Source organism: Chiloscyllium punctatum, chromosome 44 (assembly GCF_047496795.1).
Source record: "Chiloscyllium punctatum isolate Juve2018m chromosome 44, sChiPun1.3, whole genome shotgun sequence".
In the NCBI taxonomy this organism is placed as follows: Eukaryota; Metazoa; Chordata; class Chondrichthyes; order Orectolobiformes; family Hemiscylliidae; genus Chiloscyllium; species Chiloscyllium punctatum.
Genome location: NC_092782.1, coordinates 16,875,995 through 16,888,733, shown reverse-complemented (window position 1 = coordinate 16,888,733; position 12,739 = coordinate 16,875,995). Strand labels below are relative to the sequence as shown.

Genomic DNA, 12,739 nt, shown 5'->3' with positions numbered 1-12,739 from the left:
TCCCAATTCAGACACCTCAACCGACTTTTAACCTTTCAATTCATTGCGTGGTGTGTCTCTGTGACCCTGGGCGGACGAGGCGTGCTCGGTGTTTATGAACAGAGAGGCTGATGTTTGTGTACAGTAATCTGTCAGCCAGCACACAGATGTTTGCGGGGGTTTTGTTTTGGAAGTGAACATGCTAAGAATTTCAAACTCGGTATATTCGCTGCAGAGAACCAGAGAGAAGTTCAATTTGGGCCCTCCCGATGATTTTTATTTTGTTAAACACGAAGCTCAGATGTAGTTTTGGTTCTGGAGCGAGTGATACCTCCGGCCCCTGAATTTTATTTACCGCTAAACAATTGCAAAGAGCACACAGCCACCTAAACCTTAACGCCACCGGCCCCAAAGTCCTTCAGCTCCAATGATGAGCAGGTTTTGGTTTTGCTCGGGGGCAGAGTTGTCCCGGTTCTGTGAGATTTGGTCGCCCCCCCCCCCCCCCTCCCCGATTATGGCGAGGAGCAGGCAAGCCGAGTCTAATTCGATTCCCTGGGATTCGGAGTGAAACCATTGGCACCTAAAGAAGGCACATACCTGTTTATTTTCAGATGTGCAGTGAGGGGGAGACAGTGCCCCCAAGGAACTCGTCCTGAGAGGGCGGCCAGTGGAAATAACCCGGGAGCGTCCTCAAATCCACCCGCTGCACAGAGCAATTTCAGGAGGGGGGTGGGGGGTCAGAAAGTGAATTCACGTTTCTCATCGGGATGGTGAGATTTCGTGGTCGGTATTTCCCGCTGACACTTTGTAGAAAGAGATGCCGAGCGAACGAACATTATTTTGACCACAAACGCGATTGGATCATTTTCTTACCTTCGTTTTGTACACTTTAATTAATTTGGAAAATGAACAGAATATCTGCCGCCTTCTCTTGGAGGCGGGTTCTGCTGAATTCCGGCAAACTTGCTACTTTCCAGCATGCACTGACCATTCGCCTCACGGGCTGGGTTGTTTTCCCGATGTTTCCTTTGGTTAAAGCGGCTGGGGTCTTTTTTTCCCTAGAACCCGGGAGACCGAGCCTCCTTCCGCCACGCCGCTGTTTGTACATTAACGCGCTTCCCTGAAAAGTGTTTTTGGATGTGTTTTGTCTGGTTGCTTCAAAGGAGTGGCAGAGATCGAGAGATTATCGGCCCCAATTGTACCTCGGTCAAGCAAGTTAGCAAGTAATCGGAGACAATTTTACTGAGCAAACAGCTTTTGTTAAGCTTTATAGGGTACATGTGGCCTTTTCTCTTCCCTTAGTAAGCGGTTATTATGGAAATACCAGGTCAGTTCTATGCTTTGTGTTGTACATACGATATTCAGAGGTCACTAAAATCGTTGCAATTCAAATTAGATTCCACCATAACAATTACATTCAAAAGTTCAGAAATTGCAAAGGAATTTGGTTAGCGCTGGACTTAAAATGTATAATTGCAATTCGACAATTGCAAGTCTTTCCTTTTTAATAGATCCTGAAATCGTAGACAAGAATGTTATAGGCAACACAATGTCTTTCTACATACTCGTGTACATAAGTACTCGGTGGGAGAAGCACATTTTGCCTGAAACTCAAAACTTTTCACCAAAGACTCCAAAAATAGTCCGGGCCTTCAAGTAAACAGATTACATCCCCGCAACTCGCCCCACCCAAAAACAAAATCACATTTGGTTAGAAAATAATTTTTTTGCCCTGAAATCCAAACTGTTCACTAAAGGCTTAAAAATGTCGGATATTAGAAAAAAAAAGAGTTGATCAAAAATATGTTCCTCCCCCGAGAGTAACACAGAGTGCATCAGGGAAGTTTGATCGCAGCAACACCCCACGAAATAAGAGAGAGAACTTCTGTCTGAGAAATCAGACATTTTCACCGAAGAATCAAAGACTGACTACAAGATCACAATAATATGATTAACTCATTGGGAGAAACCCTTTCCATCTGAAAATCAACGAGAAGCTCAATCGAAAACTTGTTAAAACTTCAGTAAAAAATACAATGGCATCAGCGCGATTATTTTGTCCGAAATTCAAAACCTTTCATTAAATTGTTTTTAAATAATGTGCTGAATCGTCCCTGGAAATATCAGAAATAAAAGAAATGGTAGAACTGCTTTTTATATAAAATAAACATGAAATGGCGTACCACTGGGCTTGGAGCTCCGTGTTCAAGTCTCACCTACTCCGAAGTTTTGTAATAACATCTCTGAACGTGATTTGGAGATGCCGGTGTTGGACTGGGGTGTACAAAGTTAAAAATCACACAACTGAAAATGTGTTGCTGGAAAAGTGCAGCAGGTCAGGCAGCATCCAAGGAGCAGGAGAATCGATGTTTCAGGCATAAGCCCTTCTTCGGGAGCTCCTTGGATGCTGCCCTGACCTGCTGCGCTTTTCCAGCAACACATTTTCAGCTCTGATCTCCAGCATCTGCAGTCCTCACTTTCTCCTAAAAAATCACACAACACCAGGTTATAGACCAATAGGTTTAATTGGAAGCATACTAGCTTTCAGAGCGACGCTCCTTCATCAGGTGATAGTGGGGGTAGTATCACCTGATGAAGGAGTGACCCTCCGAAACCTGTTGGACTATGACCTGGTGTTGTGTGATTTTTAACTTTGTACATCTCTGTACAGGTTGATTGGAAAAATCATAACGTGGACTTTTATGAAACTCCAACAATCTTGAGTAATTGCTGCAAAGATTTGATGCACATCTCCTGCTGTCCAGATTGTTCTCTCTGTGACGTTTGTAGGAAGTTGGAATTCTTTGTGAACACGTTGGATTACCTGAGGGCGAAGGAGAGGGTGAAAGAGGGTTGAGTGTCCCCCAATGTCCCAAACGTTTTATTGCGACGCACCGCCGTTTCAACTAAATTCCAACGCTTTTCAAAAAATTTTAAGCATTTCTCATGAAAAAAATCACCCATCAAATTAAACTTTTTTTTGACTTTGGTGATGTACTACACTTTCATACCTATGCGTCTTTCGTGATAGGTTTTAATTTTTTGGGGTAAAAATGTTTTCCTCCTCCGATTTAAACTTTCTTTGTGACGACTTTGTAGCATAGGTAAGGGAGAATCAGTGGGTTTGTTGGACAGGTAATTTTTGAATTTTCACAGGGTTTTTGACACGATCCCACAAGAGGTTAGTGGACAAAATTGGAACACATAGAATTCAGGGTAAAATACGAGCGTGGATTGAGAATTGGTTAATAGATAGAAAACAGAGTAACAGATAAACAGATCTTTTAAGAGTGCACACTGTTCCTAGTGAGGTAGTTAGTAGCAGGTTCACAACTGTTTGCAATCTGTATAAATTATTTGGATGTGAGCACAAAATGCAAAATTTCCAAATGTTTTGATAACTCAAAACTGTGTGGGAATGTAAACATAGAAACCTAGGAAACAGGAGCATGAGTAGGCCATTTGGCCCTTTCAGCCTGCTTCATATTCAGTCCAATTATGGCTGTTCATCCAACTCAATACCCTGTTCCTGCTTTCTACCCATACTCTTATGATCCCTTTAGTTGCCAGGACAGTGCAAGGAGGTTTCAAGGGGATGTGAACAGATTAGGTGAATAGACAATAATGTGGTAGATGGAAGATAATGTGGATAAGCATGAAAATATCCATTTGGTTAAAAAAAAAGTAAAAAGATAATGTGGTTCTTAAACGATGAAATGTTGGGAAGCGTCGATATCCTAAGCATTGAGTGTCCTTGTTCATGAGTCACCAAACATTAGCATAGATGTGCTGCAAGGAATTAAGAAGGTAAATGGTATGTTGGCCTTCATCATAGGAAGTTTGAGTACAAAAGTAAATATGATATGTGACAATTGTACAAAGCCATGGTGAGGCTACCTCTAGAGTGTTAGATACTGTTTTGGCAACTTTATCTAAGGAAGGATATACAAAGGGAGTGCATCGGACATCCCTGGGATGGTAGGATTGTCTTATATGGAAAGATTGAGGAAACTGGCTCTGTATTCCCATCGTTTTGAACAATAAGAGGTGATCTCATTGAAACTTACAAAATTCTTCCAGGGTGTGACAGAGTGGATACAAACAGGATGTTTCTTCTGGCTAGCAAATCCAAAACCAGGGGACACAGTCTTTAGACTATATTACACTGAAAGGTGGGTAAATCTCCTCACTCAGGAGGGTAGTGAATCTTCAGAATTTTCTAGAGTTTTAGAATAGAATCATAGAATCCCTGCAGTGCAAATAGAGGCCATTCACTCATCAAGACTGCACTGATCCTCCAAAGAGCATGCCACCCATACCCACATCCCTAACCTATCCGTGTAACCCTGCATTTCCCATGGCTAATCCACCTAACCTACAGATCCATTGACTGTGCGAGGAATCTGGATCACCCAGAGGAAACCCATACAGACATGGACAGAACATGCAAGCTCTAGCCGCTCTACCTCAGCAGTCTGTGGAAACTCAATCACTGGAACTCTTCAAGACAGGAGATTGATGGATTTCTAGAGACTAATGAATGTCAAGGGATATGGAGACACATTAGGAAAGTGGTATTGAGGTAGTAACCAACATGATGTAATTGGATAGCAGGGAAAACTCAATGGGCTGAATGGCCTACTCCTCCTGTGTTGGCATGTCCTTTGATTTAAAAGTGTTCTTTTCAAGTCGTTCAAGACAAATATATGACCAGCTGATGGTCTACCTGAGCATAATAGTCCAGACTGGAAATGCCCAGAATTCAGAATGAATAATTAATTCAATTTTAATAACTATACTGGAAGTATCACACTTAATGGCATTTAAGCAAAATTTTCATTTGGTTCCCATTTGGTCCATACACAACGTGTTGTCGTAAAATGTGGAATCTATCTGCTCGAGCATAATCACAAAGCATTGCAAACTTTCCCCATGTTCTTAAATGTAATTTTGAACTTAAATCCTCAGTGTAACATGTTAAAGCAGGAAGGATCTCATGAAAATAAGAAAGGGCTGGATGAATAAGAAATATGAGATAAGAATGGTAAGGAAAAAGGGTAACCTGAATGGTCTGTGAACAAAAACAATTGCGGAATGAAAATAAAAGTGAATTATGAAAAATTAGAACTTTTTAAAAATTAAACTTTTGAGCATTGCACACAATACCCAAAAATAAGCCAGGCCAACTGGAAGCAGTCATCCAGATGATATAAGAATAACTGAAATGAAACACATAAAGAACAATATTGCAGATTTTAATATAGACAGGAAGTAATGGAGGAAAGGTTCATAACTAACAGGACATTAGAAACAGAATACATATGAATTAAAATAAAAGTAAGGGATTATACCTGCCAAAAAGGTATAATACAGACCAGGTAAAAGTGAAAAGAAGGAGGAAGGAGAAATAACCAAATATGTGAAATGTAAAAAAGAAAAATAATAATAATAATTATGGAGAGTGATAGTTGCTCCCAAATAAACTGAAGAGCCAGCCTGAGGGATACAATCAATGTCATTTTTACAACATGTTCAGGACAATGATATGTTCAGAATCCTATCTTATAACGGGAAACGAACTAGAACAAATAAGAGAGGCATTGATATAGGTAATAGTGATCATAACATAAAGTGATTTAAAATAAAAATTGAGAAGGACAAATGTAAAACCAAAGTATGTCAATTAAAAATAGCTGATTGTACGGGTATAAGAGTAGGACTAGATTAAATAAACTGGGTACATTTACTGATATGCAAAAAATAGAATAGCAGCAAGAAATATTTAAAACAGTGATTAATAGTGACCAGGAACACCACCACCTTCTACTTCCCCTCCAAGTGTTGACCATCTTGATTGACTTCACTGTCACTGGGTCAAAATCCAGGAATTCCTTCCCTAATTGCATTGGTGGTCAATGGGAGCTGGTGGACTGCAGCTGTTTAAGAAGGTAAAAACAATGACTGCAGATGCTGGAAACCAGATTCTGGATTAGTGGTGCTGGAAGAGCACAGCAGTTCAGGCAGCATCCAAGGAGCTTTGAAATTGACATTTCGGGCAAAAGCCCTTCATCAGGAATAAAGGCAGTGAGCCTGAAGTGTGGAGAGATAAGCTAGAGGAGGGTGGGGGTGGGGAGAAAGTAGCATAGAGTACAATGAAGGTGATAGGTCAGGGAGGAGAGGGTGGAGTGGATAGGTGGAAAAGAAGATAGGCAGGTAGGACAAGTCCAGACAAGTCATGGGGACAGTTACTGAGCTGGAAGTTTAGAACTAGGGTGAGGTGGGGGAAGGGGAAATGAGGAAACTGTTGAAGTCCACATTGATGCCCTGAGGTTGAAGTGTTCCGAGGCGGAAGATGAGGCGTTCTTCCTCCAGGCGTCTGGTGGTGAGGGAGCGGTGGTGAAGGAGGCCCAGGACCTCCATGTCCCTGGCAGAGTGGGAGGGGGAGTTGAAATGTTGGGCCATGGGGCGGTTTGGTTGATTGGTGCGGGTGTCCCGGAGATGTTCCCTAAAGCACACTGCTAGGAGGTGCCCAGTCTCCCCAATGTAGAGGAGACTGCATCGGGAGCAACGGATACAATAAATGATATTAGTGGATGTGCATGTAAAACTTTAATGGATGTGGAAGGTAGCTCACCACCACCTTCTCAAGGGCAACTAGAGATGGACAATAAATGCAGGCCCAGCCAATGACATTCACATTCCATGAATAAATTTAAAAATAAGTATGTACCACTGAAAAAAAGGTGAGAAACAATAAATCATGGATGAATAACTGGAAAACAGGAGGTTGGCTAACGTGGTGCCACTGTTTAAGAAGGGTAGTAAGGACCAGCCAGGGAACTATAGACCAGTGAGCCTAACGTCGGTGGTGGGCAAGTTGTTGGAGGGAATCCAGAGGGACAGGATATACATGTATTTGGAAAGGCATGGACTGATTAGAGATAGTCAACATGGCTTTGTGTGTGGGAAATCATGTCTCACAAACTTGATTGAGTTTTTTGAAGAAGTAACAAAGAAGATTGATGAGGGCAGAGTGATAGATGTGATCCATATGGACTTCAGTAAGGCATTTGACAGTGCCATCACCACAGTGTTGACTATTGGCCACAATTGGATGGAAGGACTGTTGTCTTCAGGTAACCCATTCAGAGGTCACAAAAGTGACCTTTATAGAGGGGGCCCTCCCAGAAACTGCTGGGAGTCTGCCACAATTTGTAACACAAGAGATTGGAGGGGAGATACTGAATGAGTATTTTGCATCAATGTTTCCTGTGGAGAAGGACATGGAAGATATAGCATGTGAGGAAATAGATGGTGACATCTTTAAAAATGTCCATATTACAGGTGCTGGATGTCTTAAATGTATGAAGGTGGATAAATCCCCAGGACCTGATCAGGCGTACCCTAGAACTCTGTGGGAAGCTGGGGAAGTGAGTGCTGGGCCCATTGCTGAGATATTTAAATCATTGATAGTCACAGATGAGGTGCTGGAAGACTGGAAGTTGGCTAATGTGATGCCACTATTTAAGAAGGGTAGCCAGGGAACTATAGACTAGTGAGCCTGACATTGGTGGTGGGCAAGTTGTTGGAGGGAATCCTGAGGGACAGGATGTACATGTATTTGGAAGGGCAAATTAGGGATAGTCAACATGGCCTAGTGTGTGGGAAATCATGTCTCACAAATGTGATTGAGATTTTTGAAAAAGTAACAAAGAGGATTGATGAGAGAAATAGCTCTTAAAATTGTTAAAAGAAGTTCTGGGATTTGAAGATGATTCTCAAATTTGCCAAGAAAGTTTAGAAGGAAAGAAAAAGGCCATACTTTTAGAATTAGCAAAGAAATTAGATTTGGGTTTAACCAAGGACAAAAGTAAATCTGAAATTGTAAGGGAATTACTCAAACACTTAGGTGTGTCAGAGGAACAGACAAGTGCAGTCGAGGTAGAAAAACTTAAATTACAATTGAGGAAAATGGAGTTAGAAGAAACACAAAGACAGAGAGAGGGGAAAGAGAAAGGGAGAGAAAAAGAGAAAGAGAGAGAGGAAAAAGAGAAAGAGAGAAGGTTCTTAGCTGAGCAAAAAGAGAGAGAATTTGAACTGGAGAAGTTACGACTTAGTCAGCCAAGTCAAGTTAACAGGATGGAGATCAAGAAAGAATGTAGTGATGGATACAAATATGTTAAAACTCTGCCACATTTTGATGAGAAAGTTGTTGAAGCCTTCTTTATTTGATTTGAAAAATTGGCTAAGCAGATGGAGTGGTCCGAGCATTTATGGGTAATGCTAGTTCAGACTAAATTGGTAGGCAGAGTGAGTGAGGTATCTACCGCACTGGCAGATGAGGGGTCAAGAGATTATGAAGAGGTTAAACAGGCTGATTTAAGTGCTTATGAATTGGTACCAGAAGCATATAGACAGTGGTTCAGAAACACAAAAGAGGAACCACATCAGACTCATGTTGAGTTCATAAGAATTAAACATAATCACTTTGATAGATGGGTGCGAGCCTTAAAGATAGATAAGACCGATGAGGCTCCAAGAGAGATTATTCTGCTGGAGGAGTTTAAAAACTCACTTCCAGAGGTGACAAGAATTCCCATGGAGGAACAGAAAGTTCAGGAAGTGAGAAGGGCAGTAGAATTAGCAGATTCATTGGTGCATAAGACAAGCTTCCGGCCAGAATTTCGTCTTGTGGGGATAGAAGTTGAGAGAAGGGGAGATCCTACATTACTAAACCAAGAGTAGAGAGAACTGGTAAGAGTTTACCATGGGATAAAACGAATCCAAAGAGGATGGAAAGGAGGTGAAAGGCCTCGGGTGTTTTCACTGTAATGGAGTGGGACACAGAAAATTACAGTGCTGTTTATTTCAGAGGGGCACCGAGAAAGAGTGTTTCCACTGCCAGAAGGTGGGACACATAAAGTCACAGTGCTGGGCATTAAAGAAAGGCGCTGTGGGAAAAGATGTGGTCAAAGAAGCTAAGCCAGTGGCATTAGTGAAGGTAGTAAAGGAGACCCCAAGATGAGCCAAGGAGCTTCCGGAGAGTGCACAGCCTTGGCAGGGGCTGGGTTTGGAGTTAATACCTGATCTCTACAAAGAATTTGCCTCTGTGGGTAAAGTTTACTCAGAAAGAACAGGGGGAGAAGCATAAGAAGGTATAATTTTGGGAGATACAGAATCTAACCAGTCGCTGATAGTAAGGGATGAGCAAATATGCACTCTTTCTGATCTGTTACCCAAGAATATGGTAATTTGTGGGATAGATGGACAGAAATTTAGCATTCCCTTATGTAAGATCAAATTGGAGTGCCAACTCAAGACTGGGGGAGTTACAGTGGGAGGGATTGACGGAATGTCAGTTCCAGGAATTCAGTTTGTTCTTGGGAATGATTTGACAGGATCCAAGGTGGGAGTGACATCCCTTTTTGTGGAGACGCCCAAAGAAGACCAAGAAACTGAGGAGTTAAAGCAGAAATGTCCTGGTATTTTCCCAGACTGTGCGGTAACCAGATCCCACTATCATAAGTCACAGCACAAAGTGAAAACTAAAGAGAAAGAGAAAGATGAAGGAGTTGAGGTTCAGTTAGCGGACACCCTGTTTGACGTAATGGTGCAGGAAAAGCCTGAAGACACAGAGGGTCATTCAGAGGTGTTAGTCCTGAAAGGCCAAGGGTCTTGCAACAGCAAGACAAGATGGTAAAAGATATATGTAATGGATGCGTACTTTGAAAAGGAGGCAGAGAATATTCCAGAGGATTATTATCTGAAAGATAGAATCCTAAGATGGAAATGGAGGTCATGGCAGGTTAGTGCAGAAGAGAATTGGGCCAAAGTGCCCCAGATTGTGTTGCCATAGCACAGACAGGAAGTGTTACAGGTAGCCCATGAACTACCTATAGGAGGTCACCTAGGGGCACGAAAGTCTCAGGCTTAGGTATAAAAACATTTTTATTAGCCTGGAATGCACAACGATGCGGTTAACTTTTGCCATACGTGTCATGCATGCCAAATGGTAGATATGCCACAGGCAGTAATAACCTTTGTTGCCAATTCCTGCACTTGAAGAACATTTCACATGGGTTATGATTGATTGTGGAGGTCCCCTCCCGAGAACTAAAAGTGGGAACCAGTACTTGTTAACCCTAATGGATGTGTCTCCCAGATTTCCGGAGGCAATTCCATTATGGAGTATCAAGGCAAAAATGGTGGTCGATGAGTTAGTAGCTTTCTTTACACAGTATGGACTACCTGTAGAGATTCAGTCGGACCAAGGGTCAAATTTTATTGGGAAGCTGTTTAAGGAGGTCATGGATAGTTTAGGTCAGCAAGTTAAATCCAGTGCGAATCATCCTGAATCCTCGGGAGCTTTAGAAAGGTGGCATCAAACCTTGAAAACCATACTGTCAGGATTACCCGAATGATTAGGATAAAGGTATCCCATTTGTATGGTTTTCATTAGAGATGCCCCAGATGAATCTACTCAGTTCTCTCCCTTTGAGTTAATATTCAGACATGAAGTGAGAGGCCCTTTAAAATGAATTAAAGAAAAATTGACAGGACCAAAGTCAGAGATCTCAAACTTAGATTAGGTATCGGAGGTGAGGGAGAGATTAAACCTAGTAGATGAGTTAGCTAGACAGCACCTAAAGCTAAACAATGTAGAATGAAGCAGGTGGCAGGTAAAAGTCCTGAGACTCGGATATTTTCCCAAGGGACTGACGTGTTAGTACTGTTACCATTGATAGGAGATCCCTTCAATACCAGGTTTAGTGGTCCCTATCAAATTGAGAAAATGTTGAGTCAAATGAATGGTCTGGCGAAAATGCTAGATAGAAAAAAAAGGTATTGGGTATGTCATGTGAACATGTTGAAACCATATTATACTAGAGAGAAGGAACTGGAGAAACAGCTGTTAGTTACTGTCCTGCAGAGTGAGGTATCAAATCTAGATGATGTGGATTTTGATGTGCCTCAAACTAGATTAAAAAATGATGAAGTCCTTGAGGAGTGGGATAGGTTAGTAAACTATCTGGCTCATTAGCATAGAATGTAGTTAAAAGATCTGTTACTGCAGTATAAGGAATCAGATGGGGTGGACAAATGCTATTGTACATAAAGTAGATGCAGGGAATACTGCTCCGATAAAACAACAGCCCTATCAGCTTAATCCTTTCAAAGCCAGACAGGTCCAGATGGAGGTGGAGGCCATGCTTGACAAGGATATCATCGAACCAAGCCAGAGCGAGTGGAGTTCACCTATCATCTTAGTTCCCAAACCGGATGGGATTCAATGATTCTGTGTGGATTATTGGAAGGTCAACACCTTTGGACAAATTTGGACTCATATCCAATTCCTACATTGGAGGATTGTATTGAGAAAGTCAGACCAGCCAGTTACATCACCAATTTGGACTTTATGCATGGCTACTGGCAGGTACCTTTATCAGAGAAATTTCTGCATTTGTAACCCCAAATGGGCTATATCAGTTTAAAGTGATGCCCTTTGGAATGAAGAATGCACCCACCACATTCCAAAGACTTGTGAACAGAGTTGTGGCTGGATTAACAAATTGTGTAGTCTATTTGGACGATGTAGTGATTGTTTGTAAGTTTTGGAAAGATCACATGGTACAGTTGGCTGAGCTCTTTGAAAGACTACAACAATCAAAACTGGTAATAAACTTAAATAAAACTGAATTCACAAAAGCAGAGGTGACATAACATCGGACCCCATGGAACGCAAAGACAAAGGCTATCGAGGAATTTCCATGACCAACCTTGAAGAAAGAGGTGCTTCAATTCTTAGGAATCAGCAGATTCTATCGGAAGTTTGTTCCAAAATTCAACAGTGTAGTGGCACCATTAACTGATTTGCTGAAGAAGAACACAAAGTTTTGGTGGACAGAAATATGCCAGGAAATTGAAATCAATATTAACCACCAAACCAGCTTTAGCTACATGAAACCTTTCAAGGCCCTTTTAAAATCATCATCGATGCTAGTGACACAGAGTTGGAGCTGTACTCCTACAGGAAGATGAGGATGGGATTGAACTGCCAATTGGTTACTTTTCGAAGAAGATCAATATACCCCAAAAGAAATACTCCATGATCAAAAAAAACTATTGAGTTTGGTACTGGTTTTACAACATTTTAATGTGTATGTCATGAAAAATGTGTTGGAGATGGCCGTGTACACAGATCACAATCTGCTTATATTCTTAGAATGCTTTGAAGGCAAGAATATGAGACTATTTCGTTGGAGTCTTATGTTACAGACTTTTAATTTAAAAATCATACATGTTGCGAGTCGTAAGAATGTAATTGCAGATGCGTTATTGTGGATTTAGCTGACAACGTTAAGATGAGATTTGTATTTATTTAATGTTTTATATATAGGTAAATGGGAAGAAGTTAAGGTGAATTTAGATTAAAGTTATTGGCATGTTAGGGTAATGTGTTTAAATAATACAAAACGAAATGAAGCCATCTTTTCATTATAATGGTTCATTTTTTTCTTAAGGGGGGAAGTGTTATGAAGGTGTAGAAGTGTACTGTACTTTTATGAGAGTGAAGGACTTAAAGAGGCACACAGAGTGCTGGAGACATTACATTGTAAAGTTTAGTCCAGCAGCTAGAGTAGCTGGTTGCCTGGATACAAAAACAAATTTGAATTCAGCAAATCAGTTTAAATCATACCCTAAAAAAAACAAACTCCAATCCAGTTTGAATTGAATATATTGACAATATTAAAACCAATGT

At 41.1% G+C, this 12,739-nt stretch overlaps 1 protein-coding gene across 3 annotated transcripts in view; it reads right to left on the bottom strand.

The window, feature by feature from the left end:
- The window catches only part of socs2 (suppressor of cytokine signaling 2), an 80,101-nt gene that overhangs the window by 19,882 nt on the left and 47,480 nt on the right, over positions 1–12,739 (bottom strand). The window contains exon 1 of one of the 3 annotated variants that reach the window (XM_072562350.1): positions 853–1,059. The exons of 1 other annotated variant lie outside the window; for it this stretch is intronic. The gene's annotated coding sequence lies outside the window, so the exon portion shown is untranslated. Of the gene's footprint in view, positions 1–576; positions 684–852; positions 1,060–12,739 lie in introns of those variants that run through there. One more of the 3 variants, XM_072562351.1, reaches the window with a different exon arrangement.